Here is a 15232-nt window from a genome sequence, read left to right as displayed (position 1 = left end):
ACATTCCGCTCTGAATAGCACCCAACAACTGCATCAGCTCCGGGTAACCCTGTTCCAGAGGCTCAGCATCTGACTGGGACCCAACTGGGTCCTGGGATCCAGCAGACCTTCGATTGCTGTCTCTCCTGGGCACTCCTGCTTCCACCTGATGTGCATCTGCAACTGTGTGGTGCTCTCCTGAATGTGCCCCAGGAGCCTGACCACTATCCTTTCCCATTGTGTGTGTCTCTGCGCTAGTGGAGGGTGGGAATCATAGCTGTGCCATGTCTATGGTGGCATCCTCAGAACTCTTCTACCAGATGCACTCATGGGAGGCGGGGGATGGGACCACCCAGGATCGGCTGGCACCATCGGCTAGAGGTCCTGTGGGAGAATGGATATGTGGTCAGTGGGAGGGATTGGTCAGTCTGTATGGCATTGCCAACTCCGGTTTGGCCGGTCATCTGGGTGGCGGTTGGTGGAGCCTCACCTCTGAGCCTTGCGCCGACCTTCATGTTGGTGACCTGTCTGTCCTTGGCCACCCCCATAACCTCCAGGGCCCGTTCCTCATAGGGGTGAGGACTCTGATGTCCACCACCCCGCTGTCCACCTGGGCCCCTCTCTGGTCGGTTGTGGGCTAACCTCTCCTGTGCAGATAGAGAGGCGACATTGTTCGCCGCACATATGGATATTCACGGGGGAAGTGCTTGGGGTTGTGGGAGGAGGCTTAGGAGATGGGACGCATGGGGGTGTGGGGGGGGGGGAGTATGGGGGGAAGAAGTATGGGGGGAGGGAGTATGGGGGGGAGGAGTTAGAATATGGGAGGGTGAGATTATGTGGGTGGAGGGGGTGTTGGAGGTTGGGGTCCCGTGCTAACTCACCCAAGCGACCTCCTTACGGCACTGGGTGCTGGTTCTCCTGGTCATACTCCCTGAGCTGATGGCCACTGCCATTTCCTCCCAGGTGGCGGTGGCTGCCCTGTGGCTGACCCTCCATGACCCTCGAGGGAACAGGGCATCCCATCTGACCTCCACCATGTCCAACAGTCGTCCCAGGTCACCAAAGTGTGGGGCTGGACTCCATGATGGCATGGCTGTGAGTGGAGTGGGGTTGGCGGTGCTGCTGTCACTTGTTAGCAGGGGGCTGGCGAGAGTGGTCCCAGGCAAATCAGGCGGTGAATCATGATTTGCGGTGTGAATCCCATGGTCCCTTGTTAAGTGGACTAATTAATGTTTTATGACGGTGACGGCCTTGCTGGGCCAAGTGTTGGCAAGCTCATGGCATTTCCCGGGCGCTACCACACTTCGACACTGTTCCATTAAATTGCGTCCAAAGTGCTGACGCCGGTACTGAATCACATGAGTTCTACTTCCCCGAAAGCGGCGCCGGTCCCAAAGCGATTCAGCACGTTCTAATGGGCTAGCACCGGCGTCACATGGAACTACTGCAATTCCAATGAATGCTGCCATATGATTCGCTGGGGTAGGGATCGACACTGGAGAGCCTGAGAAGCAGGAACTGCATACAGGTACTCCACTCCACACGCACCCTCATTCCAGACAAGAAGAATGCATTGGTTGCACTGGAGCACGCCCATCCCATTGATGGGTCAGTTGGGGCCACAGCGTACCGAGGGAGGTGGCCTTGGGAAGTACCCATATGACCAGTGCGGATAAGTTCACAGTGAGAAGTGCAAAGCCGCATGGCTGTCTTGTAGGTTGCAGCAATGGTGGTCCATGCCTGTCCACCCTGACCCCAGGACCCACTTCCAGGCCATTCCCTGCTATTCCCTCCGGCCCTGGCAGAAGTTCCCCAGCCAGCAGCACAACTGTCAGCACACTATAGCGATGTTGGACACTTTTCGTACCCCCTGTCTCTCCCTCAACAGCCACGGCGCCTGTTTCCCAATGTTAAATACCACAAGTGAATCTTGCCATCGGTAATTCTTCCTGGCAGAGTCGGAGCATCATGGGGGCCTGAAAATTGGCGGGTCGGGCCCATTAATGATATGCCAAAAGCGTTCACTGTACAATTTGCATGCCTTTGCTGGCATGCGGCGTGGAACGCATTCACATCACTGTCAAGGCACCAGAGCGTGGCGTTCTATTTGCCGCCCGGTGCCGGCTTCGGTTTTCGGCTGATTCGTGATTCTCTGCCCAATCACGGTTCGCGATTCCGGCGCCACTGGACAGAGAATCCCGCCCCTTACCTTTACTCTGTTGTATTAAAGCATTCAGTTTAAGGTCCTCTAACTTCAGGTTTGCATTAGTCATAATGGAGAACTGTTCAGTCCATTGCACAGCCCATTGGAGAAGTTCCTGTCATGATATGCAGACACACACATACTGATATACAGACAAGCAGCTAATGGACGCAGAGAACAGGACATGACCAATAAGCAGGCAGGACACTCAGGGGTGGGATCTGACTATAAAAGACATGAGGCACTCACACTCCGCCTCTGGCTGGTTTAGCTCACAGGGGCTGGTTTAGCTCATCGGGGCTGGTTAAGCTCACTGGGCTAAATCGCTGGCTTTTAAAGCAGACCAAGCAGGCCAGCAGCACAGTTCGATTCCCGTACCAGCTTCCCTGGACAGGCGCCGGAATGTGGCGACTAGGGGCTTTTCACAGTAACTTCACTGAAGCCTATTCGTGACAATAAGCGATTTTCATTTTCATTTCAATTCCACTGATGAACATCTAGAGAGTCAGTCAAGGGTGTTGTTACAATCTCACACCTCCACCACGTGGCTAAGAGCTAGTCTGGTTCAGTCAGACAGAGTAACCACACTTAAATTAGCAGAGAGTCGAACTCACAGAGAACTGTGCTAACTGTGCTATTAGTTCAATAAACCTGATTGAACTAACTTCAAGATCTGGAGTATCTTTCTGATCTAAGCTACATCCAGTTGCAGCCAGTGTTAGACCAGTGTACCTAACACGACATGATACTAGGAGACTACTAATTTAAGGTGGCTTACCTCAATCCGTTCCGTGACGACCAGCAAATGTATCCCGGCGCCATGGAGAAGATTCAGGCTCCTCACCAGCTCAGGACCTCCGGCAATTTCAGTGCCAATTGGTGGATATTTAAACAAAAGTTTCTGCTGTACACCAAAGCCTCAGACCTCGAGGGTGCATCTGATGCAAGAAATATCGCGCTTATCCTCTCAACAGCGGATGATCAAGCCATCGAATTATTCAACTCTTTTCACTTTACCGAAAGCCAGGATAAGACAAAGTTTCAGACTATCCTGGACAAGTTCGATAGTCACTGCGAAGTGGACACCAATGAAATCTTCGAGCGTTACATATTCAAACAATGTCTTCAAGGTAAAGTTGAATCTTTCAATGCCTTCTTAACTACCCTCTGCCTGCTAGCACTGTCCTGCAACTTTGGTGATATTGCTGACTCCATGATCAGAGACCAAATTGTGTTTGGAGTTCACTCTGATCCTCTGAGAGAACAGCTCTTAAAAATCAATCATATGACCCTGCCAGTCGCAATTGAAACATGCACAGTGCATGAGCATGGAAAAATTTGGTATTCCCAATACAAATCGGCTGAAAATGAGAAACTTGCCTCCCACGAGGCAGTGAGCGTGCAGGCCATCTCCCGGATGCAGCACCTCAGCATTGAAGACAGCGGCCATCTCGCGCGCTTTTCCCGGAGCCCCACGGATGCGCGATGCGAATGGGATAACGAAGCGGCCGACACCCACATTGCGCAGGCGCAGATGTCTGCTGACCGCACTGCGCAGGTGCGCCAACATACACCGCGTCACGACGTCAACATCATTAAGTGCCCGAACTTTGGCAACGCCCACTTAAAAGTACACTGCCCTGCAAAAGGCAGGCGATGTTTAAACTGCAGGAAGCCTGGACACTATGCAGCCTTGTGCAGGTCTGCACCACCAGTCAGGCTTCAATCCCACCCATCAAGGCGCTGTTGCCCCCACCGCCACCTCGCCAGCGGCCGACCAGGATCAGACGCAAGCCACAGAGACTGGACTTATGAACATTTGTTCTGTTCACTATGTTCTGTTTTCTCGCATTAGACAGCTGTTTTCACATGTACATATGTTCACATCCACTGCATGTATATATGTTAATATTGGCCTATTCTTGTAAATACGCTCACATATGTTATCCAAACATAAAAAAGGGGAGATTTCATGATATGGAGACACACACATAATGATATACAGACAGGCCCAGACAAGCAGCTAATGGACACAGAGAACAGGACATGACCAATAAGCAGGCAGGACACTCATGGGTGGGATCTGACTATAAAAGACATGAGACACTCACACTCCGCCTCTTTCCACTGATGAACATCTAGAGAGTCAGTCAAGGGTGTTGTTCTTACACCTCCACCACGTGGCTAAGAGCTAGTCTGGTTTAGTCAGACAGAGTAACCACACTTAAGTTAGCAGAGAGTTGAACTCACAGAGAACTGTGCTAACTGTGCTATTAGTTCAATAAACCTGATTGAACTAACTTCAAGGTCTGGAGTATCTTTCTGATCTAAACTGCATCTAGTTGCAGCCAGTGTTAGACCAGTGTACCTAACACGACAGTTCCATGTACAATGTCACAAACCAAAGACAGTATGGTCTAATTTGAGTAACCTTGTCTGTCATTAACCGACTGATAATAAACTCAAAATGTAGGCTTCTCGTCCTCTGGCGCAGCAAGATCCAACGGGATCTCATGCGACGTTGAGATGTAAATCCCACCCACAATGGGCGAGATCACTTTTTGGCAAATCTGCAGATTAGAGCGAGTCGGTTCTCACTCTAATGTGCAGATTCCTGAGGTACCTGAGGCTTTGGGATTCATTCTCTTTGCCTTGGAGACCTTGCCTTGAACACTTTCGCAAAGCAGTTATTTAACTCCTCTGCCATTTGCTGGTTCCCTATTATTATTTCCCAGTCTCATTCTCTAAGGGTCCTGTGTTCACTTTGACTTCTCTCTTCCTTTTTGTATATTGAAAGAAGCCCTTACTTTTTATTTTTTATATTATTCGCTCATTTACCCTCATAGTTTATCTTCCTTTTTGTCATCTTTTGTTGGTTTTTAAAACTTTCCCAATCCTCTAGCTTACCACTGATTTTTGCCACATTGTATGATTTTACTTTCAGTTTAATACTATCCTTAACTTCCATGGTTAACCATGGTTGGTATATCCCCTTCCTCGAATCCTCCTTCCTCTCTGGGATATGTCTTTGTTGTGAGTCATGAACTATTTTCATAACGGTTGGCATAGTTGATCAACTGTCTTTTCTGCTAAACTCCTTTCCCAGTCCCGCCTGTTAACTCTGCTGTCATTCCTTTGTAATTACCGTATTTAATATTAGCACAGTTGTTTCTGATCCAAGTTTCTCACTCTCAAACTGAATGCTATATTCTTTCAGGTCACTGTTTCCTAGGGGATCTTTTATGCTGAGATTGTTATGTTTGTTTCACTTTAAATTCTTATTTTCAACAATTAATCTGTGCATAGAGCAAACCAACGTTTGTTTGGAAATTCTAGTTGGCTGTCACAGAGCATATAACTAGACAATACAGCCAGCACAAACATAAGATCATCAGTCTCAGTCTTCACTCCTGTTTTTCTTGTGAATTATTAAGCTTTCTTTATTTATGGAAGAAACAGTATATGCTCTTTACATATTATGGAGAAATAACAACACTAAAACAAGTCAAAAAGCAAATTTCGTTTTGGTCTCAGATTTCAGCATCCGCAGTAATTTGCTTTTATATACTGAAACAAATCATCTGGCCCATCTAGTCCTGGATAATGTTTATTCTCCACAGGAGCAGGAGTTTGAATCTCATATGTCAATCCTTCTCCCTCAACTTTCTGCTGCCTTTCTTTTCAACTGCCTATCTAACTGCTTCTTAAATGTTCGCATTGTCTCTGCTTCAGTCAGTAAGTCAGGTCATATGTTCTACAGCTTTATGAATCCTCTGCGTAGGAAATCCCTGCTTTCTGCCTTAAATTTCTTCATTTTAATCTTGTATCTAGGTTGCGTTCTTCCAGATTCCACAGTCACACTCCTCTATATCTTCTTTGACCCATCCCTACAGATCAGAGCCTAGTTCAGCACAGTGGGCTAAACAGCTGGCTTGTAATGCAGAACAAGGCCAGCAACACGGGTTCAATTCCCGTACCAGCCTCCCCAAACAGGCACTGGAATGTGGTGACTAGGGGCTTTTCACAGTAACTTCATTGAAGCCTACTTGTGACAGTAAGCTATTATTATCACTTTCAGGTTGCTTCTATTTTTAAAAAAATGAGTGCCAACATCATCCAGTAATCCAGAAAGTCCATTTAAAAAGGTTATTCATGAAAGCTCCGCCTTCTCAACCTTGCTCCTCGCCTGTGATGTGGTGATCCGCAGGTTATATCACCACCAGTCAGCTCTCTCCCTCAAAGGGGAAAGCAGCCTATGTTCATCTGGGACTAATGCAACTTTATCTTACCTTACACTGTGTTAATGACTGTCTCCACTGATGGTAATTTAGTTGATTGTGAGGCTCAGTGCCTCATTTAAGCTGTTATATTCTGATTTTCAAAGGACCATAGAATTTAGTGCAGAAGGAGGCCATTCGGCCCATCGAGTCTGCACCGGCTCCTGGAAAGAGCACCCTACCCAAGGTTAACACCTCCTCCCTATCCCCATAACCCAGGAACCCCACCCAACACTAAGGGCAATTTTGGACACTAAAGGCAATTTATCATGGCCAATCCACCTAACCTGCACATCTTTGGACTGTGGGAGGAAACCGGAGCATCCGGAGGAAACCCACGCACACACGGGGAGGATGTGCAGACTCTGCACAGACAGTGACCCAAGCCGGAATCGAACCTGGGACCCTGGAGCTGTGAAGCGATTGTGCTATCCACAATGCTACCGTGCTGCCCCCAGTGATGGTTTTGCCAGTCACTTTTAACAAATACCTTATTTCCCCTGATACATAAATTCATGTATCACAAAATGGATCTCTTCTGGCTTTGCAGTATTTGTTGCAGCACCTTCAGCATCTTTGTTACTTCACAAGTTCAAAGCGTTCTCAAAGCATTCACATCCCATTATATATACCTCACCAAATGTGACCCATTTTAGAACAAATAGAAAAATACTTCCAGATTTGTTTTGTTTGCTATTAGGTTTTGGGACTCAATTTCCTTCCCCTTACTAGTGGACAGTAGAACCATCAACTGTTTAGTGCCTCACCCAAGTGAGCATTCTTCATGTGTAACCTGACATAGGGAATTGTTTTATAACTGGTGGTGAATCATCTTCTTGAACCGCTATAGCCATGTGGTGTAGGTACATCCACAATGTTGTTAGGGAGGGAGTTATTAGCAGGTTATTCAACACAGGGGCATCCCAGCTGAGCCCAATCCTGTCCTCAACAAACATCTAAACACACACAGCAGGAATCATAGGGTAATCTGCTGGTACGCCCAGATATTGTGACGTTAATCTTGTATGGAGGTTTCATTAATTTCTCACAATTATCTGTGGCATTATCATTCTTGGATGCTGCTCCTAGTTGTATTTGAGATCTAATCGTTGTTGCAACAAGACTGTACAGAGCTTGGGGGGTGGAATCGATCGAATTGGCCTTGGTTACACTTCACTGTCGGATCTTTGTGTGTAATAACTTCTTACGATCTTTGTTCCAAACAAATCTTTGTGACCTCAGCTGGTTGTCACATACCATCATTGGGGCCCTGAATGTAAGCTTGTTGCAAGTGTAAACAATGCTGTACTTAGATTTTTATCGTACACATTGGCTATCTTCTCTTGCAGTTTTAAAAATTGTTCCCTAGTTTGTGAGAGTAGAATGCCCATGTATGAGTGAGGACGTTCTTGCAGAACATCAGGCCGTATATATTCTAAATGGCCAAAGTGGCATTTTGCCCATGCCGGAGATTGGGCCTGAGGATGGCCTTATGCGGTTGGGTGCAGGGGGCTCGATGACCCCCTTATAGATGAGTTGGGGAGGTTTGGAGGCCGGGTGGGGGTTCTAGAGATCGGGGCGCCATTTTAAAATGGCAAGCAGAGCAGGAAATGGGACTGAGTGCGGCTTCGGCAGGGGTCTTTCTCGGTGCTGCAACACACCTGACACACCTGAATCAAGAAACCAGCTCAGTACTCAGTTTAAACATTTTGAATTTGTATAGTAGGTCCAATGCATTCCAATTCAGACTCAGGAACTTTGTGGGCATTTTGACAATATCCCTTTGACCTGGTATGAATTTTATAGCAGCTGCTTTTACCTTTCGATTGCTTTTCTGAAGCCCTTCCTGTAATAATTGCAACCTCCTCTGGCCTGGTTCTGGTTAAGCAGAAACTTAAGCGGTATAATCCAATTAAGAAGGCCATGCAATGCTGGTCTGAGGCAATGGAAGAGCTCCTATGGAATGGCTTGGAGTCAGTGGACTGGTCTATATTCAGGAACTCAGCGGCCAACCTAAGCGAGTATGCCACCACCGTCACAGACTTCATCAGTAAATATGTAGAAGATTGCGTGCCAAAGAAGATAGTCCGTGTGTTCCCCAACTGGAAACCACGGTTTAATCGGGAGATTCACTCCCTACTGAAGGCCAGGTCTGAGGTGTTCAAGACAGGCGACCCTGATCTATACAAGAAATCCAGGTACGACCTCCACAAAGCCATCCGGGATGCCAAGAGACAATGCCAGACTAAGTTAGACTCACAGACAAATGGCACAGTCTCTCGTTGGCTGTGGCAAGGCTTAAACAACATAACAGGCTACAAAGCAAAGCCGAGTAGAATCTCAAGCAACAGCATACCCTCCCCGGTGAACTCAATGCATTCTATGTTCATTTTGAGCAGGTAATCAACAAACTGTTATCAACTGCCCCAATAGCCTCAAACATGCCCATACCCACAGTCACAGCCTCCAAAGTCAGATCGACCATCTTGAAAGTGAACCCTCCGAAAGCAATGGGCCCCGACGGGATCCGTGGACGTGCACTCAGAGCCTGCGTGGACCAGCTGGCAGATGTGTTCACGGACATCTTCAACCTCTCCCTATTCCCTTTCGAGGTTCCCACCTGCTTCAAGAAGACCACCATCATACCAGTGACAAAGAAGAACCAGGCAACGTGCCTCAACGACTACCGTCCGGTGGCCTTGACATCTATCACCATGAAATGCTGCGAGGGGTTGGTCATGTAACACATCAACCCCATGATCCCAGAATGCCTTGATCCACTGCATTTCGCATACTGCCACAACCGCTCCACATCAGACGTTATCTCCCTGGCTCTACACTCATCCCTGGTGCATCTCGACACCAAGGATTCCTTCATCAGTCTCCTAGTTATTGACTGCAGCTCCACCTTCAATAACAGAATCACAGCCAAGCTCACAGCAAAACTCCAAAAACTTGGATTTCACTCCTCCCTTTGCAACTGGATTCTCGACTTCCTGACCCATAGGCCATAATCAGTAAGGATAAACAACACCTCCTCCACGATAGTCCTCAATATTGGAGCCCCACAAGTCTGCGTACTTAGTCCCCTACTATACTCCATATACACACATGACTGAGAGGCAAAATTCAGCTCTAACTCCATCTTCACGTTTGCTGATGACACGACCGTAGTGGGTCAGATCTAAAAAAACAATGAGTCAGAGTACAGGAGGGAGATGGAGAACCTAGTGGAGTGGTGTAACAACAATAATCTCTCCATCAATGTCAGCAAAACTAAGGAGTTGGTTATTAACTTCAGGAAGCGGAGTATCGTACATATCCCTGTCTGCATCAATGGTGGCGAGGTGGAGATGGTTGACAGCTTTAAATTCCTAGGTGTGCACATCACCAACAATATGTCTTGGTCCACCAATGTCGACGCTCTGACCAAGAAAGCACAACAGCGCCTATACTCTTTCAGGAAACTAAGAAATTCGGCATGTCCATATTGACTCTTACTACTTTTACAGATGCACCATAGAAAGCATCTTAACTGGCTGCATCACAGCCTGGTATGGCAACTGCTCGGCCCAAGAGCGTGAGAAAGTACAGAGAGTCGTGAACACAGCCCAGTACATCACGTGGACCCGCCTCCCATCCATTGACTCTGTTTACACCTCCCGTTGCCTTGGGAAAGCGGGCAGCATAATCAAAGACCTCTCCCATCCGGGTTATTCTCGCTTCCAACCTCGTCCATCAGGCAGGAGATACAAAAGTCTGAGAACACGAACTAACAGAGTCAAAAACAGCTTCTTCCCTGCTGTTACCAGACTCCTAAACGATCCTCTTATGGACTGAACTGATCGCTCTACACATCTTCTCTACTGAGTAGTACTACACTCCGTATGCTTCACCCGATGTCTATGTATTTACTTTGTGTGTTTATCGTACGTCCTATGTTTTTCAGGTATGGAATGACTGCCTGGGCTGTACACAGAACAATACCTTTCACTGTACTTCGGTACACGTGACAATAAATCTAAATCAAATCAAATCAGATCTGGCCCACACCCTTGGTCGCTGGCCGTTCCCGACTGAGCCAACCCAGTGCTGGTCCTCTTGGTATGCTATCCTACTCACCACTCAGGATCTGTTCCCTTGCCAGTTTTTTTTTATTGCAGCACTGTCTCTGCACTGTGTCTTCACACTTCTCTGTGCAGTCACCACACTGCAATTTCAACACTGGCGAACACTTCGTCTCTGTTGCAGTCTGACCAGAACATCAAAGGTCAACTCATATCATGTAACATGACCAAACATTGTTCACCATGTTGTACCTGTACTGCATCTTGCTGCAAGACTGAGTACGATGTTGTTTCGAGGGAACCACTATTGTCCACCATGTTGGGTGTGTTGTCATGATATAAAGGCAGCAATCATGCATAAGGGATTATGCAAACACACTATGAGTTAATTTATTAATTCCAGTTACATGTGAACAGATATACATGGACAGAAAGCTTGAAGACATGAAAGCTGCAGCACTGTGGATCTATGCCCTGCTGCAGGCCAACTGAAACTGAGGCTGGATACCTCTCTTAAAGTGATGCTGATTTCCCTTATAGACACATTACAACAGCTATCATGTGAGATCTCGAATGAGGTTTAATATTTTGACCTAGTTTATTTTCAGTCAGACAACTGGAACAGAAAATTAAAAATTTAGATTTTTGTGAAGAATCTTTAGAAGAATCATAGAATCCCTACAGAAGGGCGCCATTCGGCCCATCAGGTTTTCACTGACCCTCCAAAAGAACACCCTATCTACTGCCTTACTCACCTTGCCCTTGTCCCTAACCGAATCCACATATCCCTGGGCACTAAGGGGCAATTTAGCATGGTCAATCCACCTAACCTGCACATCTTTGGACTGTGGCAGGAAACCGGAGCACCCGGAGGAAACCCACGCAGATATGGAGAGAAAGTGCAAACTCCACACAGACAGTCACGCGAGGCTGGAATTGAATCTGGGTCCCTGGAGCTGTGAGGCAGCAGTGCTAACCACTGTGCCGCCATGCCATCCATACTATCATGGATAAAAGAGATCACTTATAAACTTACAGATTGGTGGATTTAAGAAAAGGATTATAAATACATTGACTATTACCTCCAGAAAATGGTTTTAATTTTCTTGGCCGAAATGCTCCGCTCTTGTTTGTGGCTGGGATTTTTCCGGTGCCGCTGAAAGTGAATGGAATTTTGGGTGGAACACCAAATTTTCCATTCTCACTCGCAACGGACCAGATCGGAGAATCCCGCCCCCTCTTTCACAAGCTTAATATTTTTAGCATTAGGAATGAATGTAGTTATAACAAGTTCTTGCAGAGTTATATGGTAGTCATGTGAGACTCTTTATGTGTGGTTGAGGAACTTTTTAATTTAACACTTCTTTTCACAGTTTATGATACCAAAACACAGTTGAAATGGAGCAACACTCAACTAAAAAAACACAACTTTCACACAGCGAGACCTGTTTTCACACCTACTGACTGAGACAGCAGCCACTAGATCGACAGCCATGCACCACCTTAAACATTCATTCTCTCCAACACTAGCACACAGTGGCTGCAGCAACTTGCCAAGCTTCCTGTAACATCATTTTCCAAACCTCATGACCTTTATCATCTAGAAGCACAAATAAAGGCTACTTTCCCCATCAAGGGGGAGAGTTAAGTTAACCAGTGGTGATTTAACCTGAGGATCACCATACCTGAGGCAAGGGACAATGCTGAGAAGGCAGGGCCTTCATGAATAACCTCAGCCAGTACAGGGATTGAACCCGCTTTGCATCACAAACCAGCTGTCTAGCCAAGTGAGCTAAAGTACAAGTAACAGATGCATGGGAACACTACAACCAGCAAGTCCTCCTCAAAACCACAAGCATCCTGACAAGGAATTATATCACTGTTCCTTCACTGTCCCTGGGCCAAAATCCTGGAACTCTCTTTCTAACAGTGATATGGATTCAGCAACACAACAACATGGACTGCAGTCATACAAAAAGGTCGCCTCAAAGTCAATTAGGGATGGGAAGTAAATGCCTTGCCAGCGATGCTCACTGGAAAACTCCAGTTCTCATGCCACTGACTTAACTCAGTATTGGAGTATACTATCAGAGATTGTACCTTAACACTGAAGATTACTTGCAGACAGGACAGCAACATAAACCTCATGTAACCTGTGTTGCTATCTTTCAATGGAACCAACACGAGGCAACCTGTTTGGCATTTGTTTCTGGGAATAGTTTTAGGTTGTGAGTTGAGTTTGCAGAGACACATACCTCAGTGTGCGATAGTAATAGTCAGGCTTCTGAGGCACATTCTGGTGAGCAACACACAGTTGTTGGTGCACATCAGGTGGAGGCTGGAATGCCCAGATGAGACAGCAGTCAGAGATCTGCTGGATGCAAGGGCCAAGCTGGGTCCTGGTCAGATGCTGAGCCTCTGGACCAGGTTTACCCTGAGCTGATGCAGTCAATAGGGTGCGTCGCGATATTCAGAGAGTGATGTCAGCGACACACCAGAAGATTCATAACCGATTGGAGGAGTCTCAGAGGCTTCAGGCTCAGGAAATGATACCGACAAGGCTTACATTAACACTGCACTGTGAAAATCCCCTTGTCGCCACATTCGGGTACGCTGAGGGAAAATTCAGAATGTCCAATTTACCGAACAAGCACATCGTTTGGGCTTGTGGGAGGAAACCAAAGCACCCTGAGGAATCCCATGCAGACACGGAGAGAATGTGCAGACTTAGCACAGGCAGTGATCCAAGCCAGGAATTGAACCCCGGTCCCTGGCTCTCTGAAGCAACAATGCTAACCACTGTGCTACTGGAACATAACTTGCTCCCTTTTGTTCTTATTAATCCAAATCAGATTACCTCTAAGGTTACACCTTTCTAAAGTGTAGAGTCCCAGATCTTTCCGTCCATATTGTTGATTAATAAGCTTCAAACTGGGAATTAAATCAAGGGGCCTTGCTCTGCTCTCTTTCCAAAAGTCTCATTATCACTCATCAGATGAGAAGAACCGAATTGGACACAATCTTTGAACTGAGATCTTCTCAAGATCTGGCACAAAGGTAAAATAGGGTTCTATGGGTGTGGAAATTTGATCAATAGCACCACTGAAGATGTCTGATACGGACACACAGCAATTCCAACCAACTCCAGATCATCCTTCTTGGAAGAGCATGTGAATGGGTGCCCCATGCTGGGGGCATCCAAATCTTGCTATTTTAATATCAAACAGCTGTATCTGCTGAACCAATACTCAATTTGCAAACTTAGGTCACACACATTTCGTATAATGTGTTCTTTCAGATGGTTGGTGTGGACTCAATGGGCCGAATGGTCTCCTTCTGCACGGTACGGATTCTGTGGGGAGAGCGGCTGGTTCACCTGCAGGATGGACTAGTTTGTGAAGTGATGTGCAGATGGCTGGGGAAGGCAGTGTGAGGGGTTTGTACCTGAAGGTGAGACCATCCCGACCCAAAGGTCAGATCCAAATGGCACGGCTCAATTAAAAAGTCACTAATAAATGCACGGTAACACGTCCAGCCTCTGCACCACCGTCAGTCTCCTCTGTTACCTGCAGGCTGGAGTGTTCAGTTCCAACCCATTTTATCAAATTCTGAAGCTTTAAACTATGGGCCCGATGATTATAAATAGTTATTAAAACAGAAAATGCTCAGCACGGCTGGCAGCCTCTTTGGAGAGAGTAATCGAGTTCAATGTTTTGAGTTAAAAGTGACTCTTCATCTGAAGAATGTACAGCATAGAAACCAGAGCAGGCAATGAACAATCCGAGCGTCAACAAAAAACGTTTCAGAGCAAAACAAGAAAGCCATCACACGCTCAGCAAAAATCGATACTAAACTTACTTGACCATAACAGCAAGGGGATGACATTGACAAAAAGCAACAAAGTTTTCGCAGCTAATCAAAATAATAACTAATTCAAATGATAGGAAGTGGCATTTTCATTACTTTTCCAAGGATTGCATTTAACAAAAGTAATTTGTAATAGAGAACAACAATTAGACTCTGCTGCCAAAACAAATGTTTTTGTAGTGGTTTGGTTGTTATAACACTGCAACATGTAGAGGAACAATGTTCCCTGAGTCCCTTCTCCTCCACATTGGATGGACCCGGCTCCCGATGCTTGTTGATGGTAAAATTACTGGGCGGGACTCTCCGTTGGCTGACGCCAAAATCGTGAAGACTCCGGCTGAGCAGGGAGACAGTGCGACATATCTGCCAGATGATGACACACCTGGGACTGTGGGGGTATGTGGGGGGACACCCGCTCCTGGTGGTCATTAAGGTGACTTACGTGATGGTGTCTTTCCAGATGCTGAGTGGGGCCTGTCTGGGATCCATAGACCTTGGCGCACAGGTGCATCTGCGCCATCACAAAGGCCCTGTATGCCCATGCGGCTCGATACATCCACTTCAATATGGACCATGCCCACCAGGGTGCCTGGGCAGCGGGGTTCACCACCATCGATGGGATGCCGCGATCCAGGATGTGATTGACAGGATGCATGTGCCCCTATGAGCACCTGCAGATGACATGCCGCTATACACCTTCCAAAAGGAGTTCCACTTGATGAACGTGCAGCTGATATGTGACCATCAGATGCGCATCATACACGCCTGCACCCGATACCCGGGCAATGTGCATGACGCCTTCATCCTGGCACACTCGACAATTCCTGATATGTTCAAGA

The sequence above is a fragment of the Scyliorhinus canicula genome, chromosome 3 (genome assembly GCF_902713615.1).
Source record: "Scyliorhinus canicula chromosome 3, sScyCan1.1, whole genome shotgun sequence".
In the NCBI taxonomy this organism is placed as follows: Eukaryota; Metazoa; Chordata; class Chondrichthyes; order Carcharhiniformes; family Scyliorhinidae; genus Scyliorhinus; species Scyliorhinus canicula.
This window is presented reverse-complemented; position numbering follows the sequence as displayed.